The sequence below is a fragment of the Artemia franciscana genome, chromosome 2 (genome assembly GCF_032884065.1).
Source record: "Artemia franciscana chromosome 2, ASM3288406v1, whole genome shotgun sequence".
Classification (NCBI taxonomy): Eukaryota; Metazoa; Arthropoda; class Branchiopoda; order Anostraca; family Artemiidae; genus Artemia; species Artemia franciscana.
In genome coordinates, this window is record NC_088864.1 from 11,086,008 (window position 1) to 11,101,121 (window position 15,114).

Here is a 15,114-nt window from a genome sequence, read left to right on the forward strand (position 1 = left end):
GTAAATTTTCTCAGGCTCGTAACTTTTGATGACAAAGACTAAATTTGATGAAACTTATGTATTTAGATTCAGTGTTAAAACGCAATTATTTTGATGTAACTATTGGTATCAAAATTCCTTTTTTTAGAGTTTCGATTACTATTGAGCCGGGTCGCTCCTCACTACAGCTCGTTACCACGAACTGTTTGATATACCAAAATGTGATGAAAATATAATACTTTATTAACAAACTTATCGGAGCAGGCCACTCAGAACGCATTATATTATATACCTAATCCAACATAATCTAACCAAAATACCAACTCTAGTTATTAAAAATCTAATTAAAAATAGTTATAACGTAGTTTATTTCAGTGAACTATACTCTCCGAATAGTCTCCGAAACAGAATAGTAAATCAGTTTTTGGCTGATTCAACTGACCAAACTTCTCGAGTGTGTTCTCAATTGTAGGGGAGTATTTGAACTACTAGTATTACTACTAACAATTCACTTCAACACCAAGCCACCTGGAGTCCATACACCTACGCAAGCTCCTCCTCCATCCCAATCTATTCAAACATTATCCAGTTCAATGAATATTCGTTTACTAGGCTATGATTTCCTCGAGAGTGTCAAACTCCTCAGGGTCAATCTGCAGCGCCGTGTGTGTCATGTGCTTTTTTAGGCAACTCGCAGAGGTCCACCCCGACGCCACACAAGCAGGGTATCCACACCAGGTCAGTTGCTGACGTAAGAAAACTCTTATCATACACCTACAACTAATTAAAAATATTAGTAAAAAGCATGCTTATTGGAATAAAATAGTTTTATTGAAAAATGAACTTCGCGATAATAAGCAAATAACAAAAAAATAAAGTACGAAAATTGAGTTGATATTTACACTAAATATGAACGACTAGATTATGCCCAAAGCGTAGAAAAATTCTGCTCTTGCTCGAAGGAAGAAAACCGTTGTTCTGTTCTTCACCTAGAAAAAAAAATAGTGTAAATATTATATCATATGCATGAATCCCATAAATTTTTGTGTTCTAACTATTCAATATACCATCGTATGTTTTGTAATCTCACATCTTAATAATCCCTAGAAATGGAAAAGTTAAACTGGACCTAAAAATGCCACCGATTTTTTTCTGTGGTATTTTAAGGGGTATTTAACGTCGGTAGTTCTGTTCTAAGACTTCGCTTACACGGGCAGTTTATTTTTCATATTTTTTTTTTTTTCCAAAACAAAAAAATAAAGTAAGAAGGGAAACTGAGAAGACAAAAGAACAGAGTTGTAATTAAGTAACGAAAAATCAATCATAAGAGCGAAGCCACATTTAACCTAAGCCGTTTATTAAATAATCCTTACATAATTACAACTGATGATAAGGGTTTCTAACAACAGTTCCGTTTTAAAAATACGACTGCGATAAACTCTTCAATTAATAGAATAAAAATAAAACTGAATATCATAGACATTTAATACCTAATTAACGAGCCATCGTTCAGAGAGAAGACCACAAATTCAACCCCAAATCATACTTAACATCACAGGAATATCACATATGCCATAAAATAATTCTTTCCCATCATTTTTCTTCCTTGGGCGGTTAAGTGCCGTAGTAAATAAAAGTTTCAGTCATTTAAGTCCTAAAGAATGTAGTTCTGGCAAGTTGGTTCCAGATTGCAATAAAAAAAAAAAAAAAATCATATTTTTGGAACGCTAATAGGGTGCCATGCTCTTTGCTCCCGACAAACTGTCTTGTTGGGAATGTACTCCCATAAAGTAGTTTACGACATTTCTTTCACCTGCTCTTTTAATTTCCAGGGCCATTCATTTTCAAACTGGTGTTCTTATGCTATGGAGAAGCTAGTTAGAATGGAATGGCCTTTTTTTGTGCAATAATTGTGCTGGTTTTTAGCTCATAAGTAATAGTCTTTTCGAATGGGGTGCCATAATTTTTGCTCTTGACAAACTGTCTTTTGGAAATCCATTCCAATAAAGTATTTTACCATATTTTTTTTTGTCTGTTCTAATGCCATTTCATTTTAGAACTGGTGTTTGTCAAACAGTTCGTCGTGGTAACGAACTGTAGTAAGGAGCGACCCGGCTCAATAGTAACCAAAACTGTAAAAAACGGAATTTTGATACCAATAGTTACATCAAAAGAATCGCATTTTAATGCTGATTTCAAATATATAAGTTTCATCAAGTTTAGTCCTACCTATCAGAAGTTACGAGTCTGAGAAAATTTGCCCTATTTTAGAAAATAGGGGGAAACACCCCCTAAAAGTCACAGAATCTTAACGAAAATCACACCATTAGATTCGGCGTATCAGAGAACCCTGCTGTACAAGTTTCAAGCTCCTATCTACAAAAATGTGGAATTTTGTATTTTACACCAGAAGACAAATCACGGATTTTTCTTTTTCCCACGGGTGATCGTATCGACCCAGTGGTCCTAGAATTTTGCCAGAGGGCTCATTCGAACGGAAATGAAAAGTTCTAGTGCCCATTTTAAGTGACCATAAAAATTGGAGGGCAATGAGTGTGGAGTGTGGATGCCACACTCATTTTTTCCAAAGTCTTCGGATCAGAATCGTGAGATAGCTATTTTATTCAGCATAGTCGAAAAACCTTATAACTATGTCCTTGGGGACGACTTACTCCCCCACAGTCCTCGTGGGAGGGGCTGCAAGTTACAAATTTTGACCAGTGTTTGCATATAGCAATGGTTTTTGGGAAGTGTACAGACGTTTTCAGGGGGATTTTTTGGTTGGGAGGGGGGTTGAGAAGAGGTATGTGGGTGATACTTTCCATGGAGGAATTTGTCATGGGGGAAGATCTTCATAAAGGGGCGCAGCATTTTCTAGCATTATTAAAAAAAACAATGAAAAAATAAATATGCAAAAGTTTTTTCCAACTGAAAGTAAGGAGTAGCATTAAAAATTAAAACGAAGAGAAAATATTACACATGTAAGGGGTTCACCTCCTCCTAATACCTCAGTCTTTAAGCTAAAGCATTTTTTAGTAATTTCAACTAATTATTCTACGGCCTTTGTGATTCAGGGGACAAAATCTAAGCTTTAGTGTAAAGAGCGAGGTAATGACGAGTGGGTGAACCCTCTCATATACATAATAAAAACGTACGAATATAGAAGTTTGTTACGTAAGCTAATTCGTAAGTTACATTTATCTTTAACTAATGAAAACGTTCGTAAAAAACTAAAAGTTCTAGTTGCCTTTTTAAGTACCCAAAAAATTGGAGACTGGGCCTCCTCCCCCTCCTTTTTTCTCAAAATCATTCGATCAAAACTATGGGAAAGCCATTTAGCCAAATAAATAAATATGCAAATTTCGCTTTGATTATTCATTTGCAGAGAGCCGAAATCAAAACATGGATTAACTAAAAAACGTTAAGAAATTAAATAAAAAAACAAGTTTTTTAAGTGAAAGTAAGGAGCAACATTAAAACTTAAAACGAACAGAAATTACCCCGTATTATTTCGATCTGAATGTTTCTATTTCTCATAATATCAGAAAATAACGTTATAACCGAGATTACCGAAAAAAAAATGAATTTAATTCAAAGAAGATGCCTGCAGTCTACTGATATGCTTCAGTATTCAACTAGCTCTAAAAGAGATTACAGCTGTTTGAACTTTTGAATTGTTTGAACTTGATTCCTTAGCCATGAATTAATTCAGTGACTACAGAAATTGTGCAGTCTGATACTTTAATTTATCACACAATCAGATTTTTGGCGTTTTGAATTGAGAAAATTAGATACAATAGCCAAGTGTAGTGTGTAGAGAAAATTGAATATAATTTGCCTGCGCGTTAATTACACTGTTTAGTCTAGAGAAGGATTAACAGTTGGGCCGACCTCGCACAGTTTGGACTGATTGTTCACTTGGATACATTAGTGAGGCTCGGCCCTCACGGAAAGATAAGTTTCTTTCACTTTATAATCTTTCATTTACTAGGCATGAATCCTGCGAACATTAAAATCGGTGAATTATTCCTAGCCAAATTTGCGGGCTATCCCCTCTGGCCAATTCGAATCCTAGAGGTAATGACGACTAATCCCGGAGACTGCAAATTTGCTGTTTTTTGCTACGGCAAAAAAGGGGCTGTTCCCTCTTCAACGCCCTGCTCTTTCCGCTAAAGTTTGACTCTTTCTCTCAACTCTAATTTTTAAAAAAGTAAAAACTTTAGCGTAAAGAGCAGGGCGTTGAAGAGGGAACAGCCCCTTTCATATACGGGGTAATTTCGTTTTAAGTTTTAATGTTGCCCCTTACTTTCAGTTAAAAAAAAACTTGTTTTTTTTTATTTAATTAAAATAAAGAAGCCTCTTAATAAGAACAAAATTTGTCTCTTTTTTATCCAATAATAGTGTACGTATTTTCAGCTGAAAAGTAATGATAATTTCCCATTTATGACATTTATGCTTAATGCTTTTTAAAATATAATAACAAAATATCATTAAATTATTATCATTAGAAATTATACTATTATCACTCCACAAATATGATTTTATCACTTGGACGTAAATATAACATTAAAAAATTATAAAAATAAAAGCAATAGAAATTGTAAAAGAAATATTTTCCACCTCGTAATGCAGAGATAATGAAGAACATCTTTTATTCTTTTATAAAGATGTATCACTTTAGAATATCCAGGATTTTTGGTTTTAAGCAGTACTTTAACTACTACCCCCCCCCCCAACCCTGAAAAAATATTATCATTCTCCTAAAGTTTCGAATTCATTGCAACTATGACAAAAGCAATCCACCTTGTAATATTCTAGTTCTTTAAGAGAAAAGGTCTTTAAGGAAATTGAAGTTTCTAACTAGGAAGTAAATTAGGTTCCAAAGGCTAATTGAAAAGTCAAGTTTCCTCAAGTTTGGGATTTTTCACGCAATATGGAGGAACGGCAATTTCCTTGAATTTTATCATTTTAATTAGCAAAAAAGAAGAAGAAAAAGCTTGATGAGGGACGTTAAAATTCAAGCCAAGATTGTAAAGTAGGTTTTAGGATTAGCATACCAAAAGATCGAGAACAAAGCAAAATGAAAAAGACATGTAGGCTAATCATTTTGTCGATGGAAATTTGGATAAATTGAACGCTAAATTTAGCGTCAAATTCGTACAACTTCAATTTTTCGGCTTGAAAATCTCAACTGGTAAATTCAAAGACAATGCGTTGAACTTGTGAGAACTTTCTTACCGATCCTCCGATCGCCTGTTGGTCTACCGGACACCAATTCATGACAATAAAGGAGGAGGGGGTAATGATTTTTTATTTCTTCATGGAGATATGCAAAAAATCATATTTTTGAAAATATGGGGCATTAAAGATTTTCATTTTTTTTCTCGATTATTTTAAGTAAAAATTCGAAAAAGTTATTTTCTTTTAGATCTAGGGGGAGGGGAAATTCGCACTTCCCCCTTAATTATCACCACCCGTTGGACTATTTACTATATATGCTAAGGAATTGTGCACTCAACTGTTTTTGAGCAATCTAGGTATGGAGGTACGGATCTCAAACTAAAGGCATGCTGTCAGGTAAAATATGCAGGGTTCTAAGCATAAAATCGGGCATACTTGTTAAAGAAAGAACGTAATGCATTCGATCAAAATAGATCTATCTAAAATCCTAGCAATTATAATGAGGACAATCTTAATGGACACACAGATTTAACCTTTCAGAGACAGGAATCAAATAATTTTCCCGGCCGGGATAAAATTTATAGGCACGGTTCTGCTTTTGGGGTCTTATGTTTCTCTTGTATTTAGTCAATTTTTAGCGTAATTCCAAGTTCAAGACTTCTAAACCCCAATCCTAGAATATTTTATGCTCTGTGGAAAGAGGTAAAGTAGTAAAAGTTTCAGTCTTCTTTAACGATGTTTTTCTTTAACGATAGATCAGTTCGATCAAATTTCAAGAGAGAATTCCCGTCTCCCTCTGTGCCATAAGCAGACGAATTTCATTCTACATTAGTCTAACACCAGAAAGGACTACAGAGGGAAAACCAACTACATGAATAGAAGACCTTGTCCTCTATTTCTACGCAAGATTTACAACTGGGCTCTTTATACGTCATCTTATAACCACAACACTAACCATTTCACTCATTACATTGAAGCTAAATGGCTCAGTTTGATAGGTAGACAAATTACTAAATCACGATTTGCTCGGATTGGCAGGTAATTGTCTGTAAGTGATCTAAAATTGTATTTTACGCGTAGATCTGACATTCCGATTGTAGAGAATTTTCTATTTAGGACGAATAAATTACTTACAGCAGATGGGCAATTATATTCTTGAATGACGCACCTGATCTAGAGGCCTGAAGTTAAAATCCAATAAAAGTTTTAAATAAGAAGGGAGTAGCCCTATTCTTAAAACATTGAAGGCTAAATGATCTTTTGTTCGTCAAATGTCTTGTTAGTTGAAATTAAATGATAAGTTTTGTCTAAAGAAATTAATGCTTAAAGTGCCCGTTAGAAACATGCTTCTAACACGAAGTGCAGCGCACTAGGGGGCTAGTACCAGTCCGAAAATGTTAATGAATTTCTAAGCTTGCTTAGGGACTTTAGTATGACATTTTAAATACATTAAGTGAATTGATAATTAATTGCAGAAAGAATGAACATATGAATTGCAGAACAGCAAATACACGAAAAAGACTACAACACACAAAAATTTTAAACATTTTTCTATGCAACCAATTTAACTATCACATGTTTTACTTGAAGATATTTTAGTTAGAAACAGAAGATGAAGCACGCCATTCCTTGTGGGAACATGGCAATTTGAAAATCTATCAAGCCAATTAATACGTTCGTTCCTCTTATAATTCAGAGTTAAATTTTTTATGAAGAACTTTTAGTGTTCAGCCAAAGATTTTATAAGCCTAATAAAGATCGAACTTTATTTATGTCAATGCGATATTACCAAGAAAGTTTTTAAAAAAAAACAAGGCTTACTGAATGTTATGCAACTTTTAAATACAAATTTGGCTTGTATTTTAAAATATTTGTTCTCTTTTTAAACACAGCCTAGTAAAACAGTAAACAATAAAATTGACAATTGCAATTATAGCTGATTTTCCACTTATAGCAGGTAAATCCCAAAATTTGGGATGACCAGTACTAGTTGGAGTTGCACGGGACAACAATAGCCCCTGGAACAAAGAAGACAAGAAAACTCCATTTTGAGACCTAGTCCCCAGTTTATATACTCAGCCCCCGTTCCTTGTCTTCATTTTTATTCAAAACCAATTCGTTTCCATTTCAAGAAATATATTACTACAGCCTTGACATTAGTTGGATGTATTACCATTTTACCTCTTTTTGCAAAAATTTCACCCTCCCTGCTGGAATTTGACCCCTGGTCAAAATACTTGACGGCACAAAAACAAATTGGAACAGAAAACACTAATAAGAAGAGGTTGACATCAATCTACGCTTAAGCCTACCCAACGTAATACATAAAAAAAAATTCTCAGACAAACCAACTTGCAGAACTTAACTAGGTAATCATAACCTGGGAGTAAATAGGCAATAGGAGTAAATAGGTAATAGGTAAAAATAGGTAAATAGGAGTTTAATAGGCAACTAATATTTGTGTTTCGAAATATTTGTGTTTTTTGTGTTTTACCGCTTTCAAGAAGTTACGCAACCCCTTTCTCTGTGTTTCCTATTTGACAAAAAGGATAAAAAATGCAGTATGTCCTTTTTTAATTTATGTTTTACAGGATTTGTGAATTTTACCAATAAATTTGACTCACACAAATGTAAACCGATTTCGATCGGTTAACCGTGAGCAAGCTAAATAAACCACTCCTTTTAATTCTATAGTTAAATGATACGTTATTTTGATAATTATCTTTGAATTATATATTCATTTTTCTAGGATAAACTATATTTATAATGAACCATTTGAAACAAAACATTTAATTACATAGGCCTATAATAATTTGACCATAAATTTTAATTACTAGTGTAAATTATGTAAAATTTAAGAATAGGCTTTGCTTAGGTTACATTGCAGTAAATTTGTTCTCATGTTACACACAGCCTACATAGTAAATAATAGAAACTAGAGACAGAAAGTTAGGGGAAAAGGTGACATTGTGCAATAAATATTTGTTAACTGTATATGCAGCGAATATACTGTCTCTGCATAATTTATTTCAAGAATTTCAGCAATTAACACATCAAATCCAAAAAAGGAATCTTCCAAAAGGAAGACGACCGAAAAAGGAAGTCTAACTTTTGAGCAGACAATAATAACATGTTTTTTTGGGAATTCAAATAAATTGCCTCCTCCACATCGTAAAGGGGGTGATTTGCACCACTTGAGACACTTCATTTAAAAGTTTGCATATTGCATTCTTCAAATGGCCACATTTATCGACGTGAATTTGTATGCACACCAGGCGGTGCGTGCCAAGGGTGGCAGAAGTGTGTGACACACGTGGCATTCCAAGATGTACATCAGGTGGTTAGAGGTAAGTAACCCCTTGGATTTTCGTTCAACAAGTTCATTAGTTCATTCATAGAGTTCGTTTTTTCAGTTCAGTTATTTTTAATAATGCTTAATTTGTATAAGGAACAAACGTGTTTGATTCATGTGAATTAATGTGTTAACTACATTATGTTTGTTTTCATAACGATCAGTTAGTAAGTAATCGTTTAAAACAACATAATTTATCATTGAGTTTGTTCTACAAAGTTAGTCTTTATTGGCCATTCATTGATTCCATTCAATTTGTTCACCAAGTTCGTATTATAGTTCAGTTCGTTTAGTAGCGTTTATTTTGAACAATCAACACATAAACTCGTGAAAATGAATGCATGAACACATTTAAATAAATCATAATTAATTCTCTTATGTCTAAAAGTATCTTAGTTTGCTTGTTGGATTTGTTGGACATCTTTTTTAGCAAATATAATTAGTTTCGTCCAACACATTCACTGGGCTCGTTTTTGAGTTCGGTTTTGAGTAACGTTCAGTTTGAACAATTTGCGTACAGATTTGTATAAATTAATGTATAAATTAAAATGTAAGCGGCATCCTGTATATTGTTGTAAACCATGCTGGTTAATTTTTTGTACGGACAATACCATGTGTTCGTGCTACAAACGATACGACGAAAGACCAAAAGCATTGGAAGAAAGGGAATAACTGCTTCAAGAGACTGAATTCTACAGAAATGGTAACTATTCTACATATTACATATTATTATATTACATATTACATATTCTACATATTCTACATATTCTCAATATTCTACAGAAATGGTAACTAGAAATCTACAGAATGATAACTATTGAGAATTACGAAGAAAATCTGATATGGGTTGGATTCAAACACTGAGAAAAATCTACAGGTAGCATTATTTTTCATTTTAATTATATTACAAATAACGTTCTCAATTAGCCTACTTTTAGAAAGAAGACTTCCTGTACGAGCAATTCAAATATTATTATTTGTTATACTACTCGATGGTAACATCAATATCAAGTTCATTCAAGAATCCTCTTTTGTTGGGCTCTTGTTCAATGCAAGTATTTTTAGTAATTAACTCTCATTGAAATATTGGCTTATATTCAAACTTTGTCTTGCTTTAATTGTTTCCAACAATAAATCACGTGTATTCAACAGATTTGTGAAAAGATTATGACTTTGATTAAGATACACAAACGTCATAAAATCTTAACAAAAATCACACCATCGCATTCAGCATATCAGAGAACCCTGTAGCAAAATTTTCAAGCTCCTATCTACAACAATGTGGAATTTCGTGGTTTTTGCCAGAAGACAGATCACGGGTGCGTGTTTATTTGGTTTTTTTTTGTTTTTTTTTTCAGGGGTCATCGTATCGACCAAGTGGTCCTAGAATGTGGCAAGATGGCTCATTCTAACGGAAATGAAGTTTTATTGCCCTTTTTAAGTGAGCAAAAAATTTGAGGGCACCTAGGCCCCCTCCCACGCTAATTTTTTCCCAAAGTCAACGGATCAAAATTTTGAGATAGCCATTTCCGAAACCATTTCGAAGCCACATTTCGAAACATTTTGTGATAGCCATAGTCGAAAACCTTAATAACTATGTCTTTGGGGATGACTTACTCCCCCACAGTCCCTGGGGGAGGGGCTGCAAGTTACAAACTTTGACCAGTGTTTACATACAGTAATGGTTATTGGGAAGTGTACAGACGTTTTCAGGGAGATTTTTTTGGTTTGGGGGTGGGGTTGAGGGGAGGGCGCTATGTGGGAGGATCTTTCCTTGGAGGAATATGTCATGGTGGAAGAGAAATTCAATGAAAAGGGCGTGGGATTTTCTACCATTACTATAAAAAAAAAACAACGAAAAAATAAACATGAAAAAGTTTTTTCAATTGAAAGTAAGAAGTAGCATTAAAACTTAAAACGAACAGAGATTATTACGCATATGAGGGGTTCTAAAAATACTTTAGCATAAAGAGCGAGGTATTTAGGAGGAGATAAATACCTTGCTCTTTATGCTAAAGTATTTTTAGTAATTTCAACTATTTATTCTACGGCCTTTCTGATTCAGGGGTCATTCTTATAGAATTGGGACAAAACTTAAGATTTAGTGTAAAGAGCGAGGTATTAACGAGGGGACAAACCCCCTCATATACATAATAAAAATATAAGAATATAAAAGTTTGTTACGTAAGTTAATTCTTAAGTTACGTATATTTTTTACTAATAAAAACGTTCGTTAAAAATTAAAAGTTCAAGTTGCCTTTTTAAGCAACCGAAAAATTGGAGGGCAACTAGGCCTCCTTCCCCACCCCTTATTTCTCAAAATCGTCAGATCAAAACTAAGAGAAAGCCATTTAGCCAAAAAAAAAAGAATTAATATACAAATTTCATTTTAATAATTTATGTGCGGAGAGCCAAAATCAAACATGCATTAATTCAAAAACGTTCAGAAACTAAATAAAAAAAATTATTTTTTTAACTGAAAGTAAGGAGCGACATTAAAACTTAAAACGAACAGAAATTACTCCGTATATGAAATGGGTTGTCCCCTCCGCAATCCCTCGCTCTTTACGCTAAAGTTTGACTCTTTTTTTAACAATTATGTTTGACTACTTTGAAAACAATTAAAAACTTTAGCGTAAAGAGCGAGGGATTGTGGACCCATTTCATATTCCGATTAATTTCTGTTGGTTTTAAGTTTTAATGTCGCTCCTTACTTTCAGTTAAAAAAACTAGTTTTTTCACTAATTACACTAAACTTAACAATTTTTCACTAATGAAATTTTTCAATCTCTTGGCATGCTTTTACTTTTAGGTTTATAATTAATTTGAATGTTTTTTTTATAAACAAATGATTATTACAGGGATTTTCAACCATACGAATTTTTTTCCTTTTTTTTTTTTTTTTTAGAGACTAAAGAAGGCAAAAAAAAAGAGATTAGAGCTTGTTACTTCCGTGTTAAAAAGCGTGTTCTAATTGTATTGATTTATTTTTTTCATATTAGTCGTCAAAGTTTTTGAATTACTCATATCATTTTTTCAGTGTGAGTCCGTCACGATTATTTTTTTTTTTTTTTTTTTTTACCTATTGTTGTATCTACCCGTTTTGCCATCTCAAATCTTGAGCCAGTAAAGAGAAACACAAACCCTGATTGGTTATTTTATTTGAAATGTCAGCCCAGTGAAGAGAACGAAACGTTTTTAGTTAAAGCGTTTTTTACACGTAAACTCTCAGTTTGTATATGGGGACACCCTGACCAATCGATATTGAATTTTAAGATGACCACACCTTAAAATGTAAAATTTATGTTTAACTTTATAATTAAGATGTAGTGAGTATGCAAATAGTGTTCCCAGAGCTTGAAAGACCAGCCTATGATAAGTATCTGTTGAAATTGTTCACCAGCTCCCATAATCATTAATTTTTTTCTCTTCTGATACTAGCCTCCCATTTACGTTGGAACCTTTTTTCCAACTTGGACCTTAATTACAAGGTATATGCTTCTGAATTAGGGTCTGAAACATTTGTTTTAAGATAGTATCCCATTACAGATTATCTTTTTTAAGTAATGGTAGCTCTTTTTTGTTCTTACAAGCTTGTCGATAATGGATTTGTAATTTCCATATAGTAAAAGCAAATGCTTGTTTTTTTAAATTTCTTAGTCTTCTTTTCGATAGCGGGACAGATCAATTAGCGAATTTAAGAGTACAGTTATAACTGAGGTTCTGTATTTATGAATAAGGCTCTTAGCTTACTGTGTTGCAAAGAAGCAGAAATCAAAAGTGGTAAAATAGGCCTTCACATTCGAAATTGTAAGACGGATAATTTATGCACAAATACGGGTATAGTGGTATATGCTGTTTTTTCATAAATTTTTTACCTGATTTGGTAAAGCTTGACTTTTTGTCCCTGGACTTTAAGAACGACTGCTCATGTACAGGACAATTATACATGAATAACAAGAGCTAAGAGCTCATATGGCACTTGTGACGAGGCGAGAAGAGCTAAGAGCCAAGAGATTATATGGTATGAGCTCTAACAAAATTCTATGAATCAATAGATTGATTTATAAAAGAAAATAAGAGGGTTAATGCCGGTCAGGATTTAAAATAAGAGTTCTGAGTCACGATGTCCTTCTGAATATCAAAATTGATTAAGATCCGATCACCCACTCGTAAGTTATAAATACCTATTTTTTTCTAAGTTTTCCTCTCCCTTTAGCCCCCCAGATGGTCGAATCTGGGAAAACGACTTTATCAAGTCAAATTGTGCAGCTCCCTGACACGCCTACCAATTTTCATCGTCCTAGCACGTCCAGAAGCACCAAACTCGCCAAATCACTGAACCCCTCCCTTCAACTCCTCCAAAGAGAGCGAATCCAGTACAATTCTGTCAATTAGGTATCAGTACATTTATTTATTCTATCCACCAAGCTTCATCCCGATTCCTCCACTCCAAGTGTTTTTCCAGGATTTCCCCCCTCCAACTCCCCCCAATGTCAAAGGATCTGGTTGGGATTTGAAATAAGAGCTCTGAGACATGGATTCCTTCTAAAAATCAAATTTCATTAAGATCCGATCATCTATTCATAAGATAAAAATACCCCAATTTTCACGTTTTCCAAGAATTCCGGTTTCCCCCTCCAACTCCCCCCAATGTCACAGGATCTGGTCGGAATTTAAAATTAGAACTTTAAAGCACAAGATCCTTCTAAATATCAAATTTCATTAAGATCTGGTCACCCTTTCGTAAAGTTACAAATACCTCAATTTTCAAAATTACCCCCGCCCCCCAATTCTACCAAAGAGAGCAGATCCGGTCCGGTTATGTCAGTCACGTATCTTAGACAGGTTTCTATTCTTCCCATCCAGTTTCATCCTGATCTCACCGCTTTAAGTATTTTCTAAGATTTCCGGTTTCCTCAACTGCCCCCCCCCCCAATTACGCTTGATCCGGTTGAGATTTAAAATAAGAGATCTGAGTTACGAGGATCTTCTAAATATGAAGTTTCATGAAGATCCGATCACTCCTTCGTAAGTTAAAAATACGTAATTTTTTCTTATTTTTCAGAATTAGCCCCCCCCCCCAATAGAGCGGATCCGTTCCAATTATTTAAATCACGTATGTAAGACTTCTGCTTATTTTTCCCAACAAGTTTCATCCCGATCCCTCCAATCTAAGCGTTTTCCATGATTTTAGGTTCCCCAAACTTCCCCCAATGTCACCAGACCGGGTCCGTTCCGGTTATGTCAATCGTGTATCTAGGACTTGTGCTTATCTTTCCAACCAAGTTTCATCCCGATCCCTCCACTCTAAGTGTTTTCCAAGTTTTAGGTTCCTCCCTCCCAACTCCCCCCAATGTCACCAGATCCGGTCGGGATTTAAAATAAGAGCTCTGAGACACGATATCCTTCTAAATATCAAATTTAATTGAGATCCGATCACCCGTTCGTAAGTTAAAAATACCTCATTTTTTCTAATTTTTCAGACATACCCCCCCCCCCTAGCTACCCCAAAGAGAGCGGATCCGTTCCGATTATGTCAATCATGTATCTAGGACTTGTGCTTATTTTTCCCACCAAGTTTCATCCCGATCCTTCCACTCTAAGTGTTTTCCGAGATTTTAGGTTTCCCCCCTCCAACTCCCCCAATGTCATCAGATCCGGTCGGGATTTAAAATAAGAGCTCTGAGACACAATATCATTCCAAACATGAAATTTCATTAAGATCCCATCACCCGCTCATAAGTTAAAAATACTTCATTTTTTCTATTTTTCCGAATTAACCGCCCCCCCCCCAGATGGTCAAATAGGGAAAACGACTATTTCTAATTTAATGTGGTCCGGTCCCTGATACGCTTGCCAAATTTCATCGTCCTAGCTTACCTGGAAGTGCCTAAAGTAGCAAAACCGGGACCGACAGACGGACCGACAGACCGACAGACCGACAGAATTTGCGATTGCTATATGTCACTTGGTTAATACCAAGTGCCATAAAAAGTATTTTTCCCAATATCCCAAGGACGGAAGAGTTTACTGATGTGTATTTGTTTTAACCAATACAGATATCAGTTCCAAATGTTTAAAAAAGTAAATAAATAATATTTAATCATATAAACGCAATTAAATAAATAAATAATACAAAATGAATTGCATAACAGGAATATTGTATAATGAATAATATAACAGAGCAATAAACAAAGGAAACCAGGGTCAGAGGTCGGGGGACATGGTAGGTTTTTGTTTATAGCTTGGCCGATTCATGGGATTTTTTTGCATGGTATATAAGTAACAATATTAAATTCATTTCATAAACTCAATAATGAAAAATAAGAAGTAATAAAATATATAAATAGTAAAATGGCAATAAAATATAAAAAGTAACGATATATTGAAAGCTTGTTGTGAATTTTAACAATACGTTTTAAAAGGCAATCGGCTGCACTTTTGTTACGCTCACAAATGCTTTTAGCACATCACTGTAAAACTTAATGTAAAGAGCGAGGATTTTATAAAGGGCCAGCCCCCTCCTTATATGCGGAATAATCTTTGCTCGTTTTAAGTCTTAATATCACTCTTTACTTTCACTTCAATTTTTTTTTCAT

General features: G+C 34.3%; 1 protein-coding gene across 1 annotated transcript in view; it reads right to left on the minus strand.

Moving 5' to 3' along the window:
• Positions 1 to 788: 788 nt before the first annotated feature.
• The window catches only part of LOC136037228 (toll-like receptor 6), a 34,183-nt gene continuing 19,857 nt past the window's right edge, over positions 789 to 15,114 (minus strand). The window contains exon 2 of the mRNA XM_065719837.1: positions 789 to 968. The gene's annotated coding sequence lies outside the window, so the exon portion shown is untranslated. The remainder of the gene's footprint in view (positions 969 to 15,114) is intronic.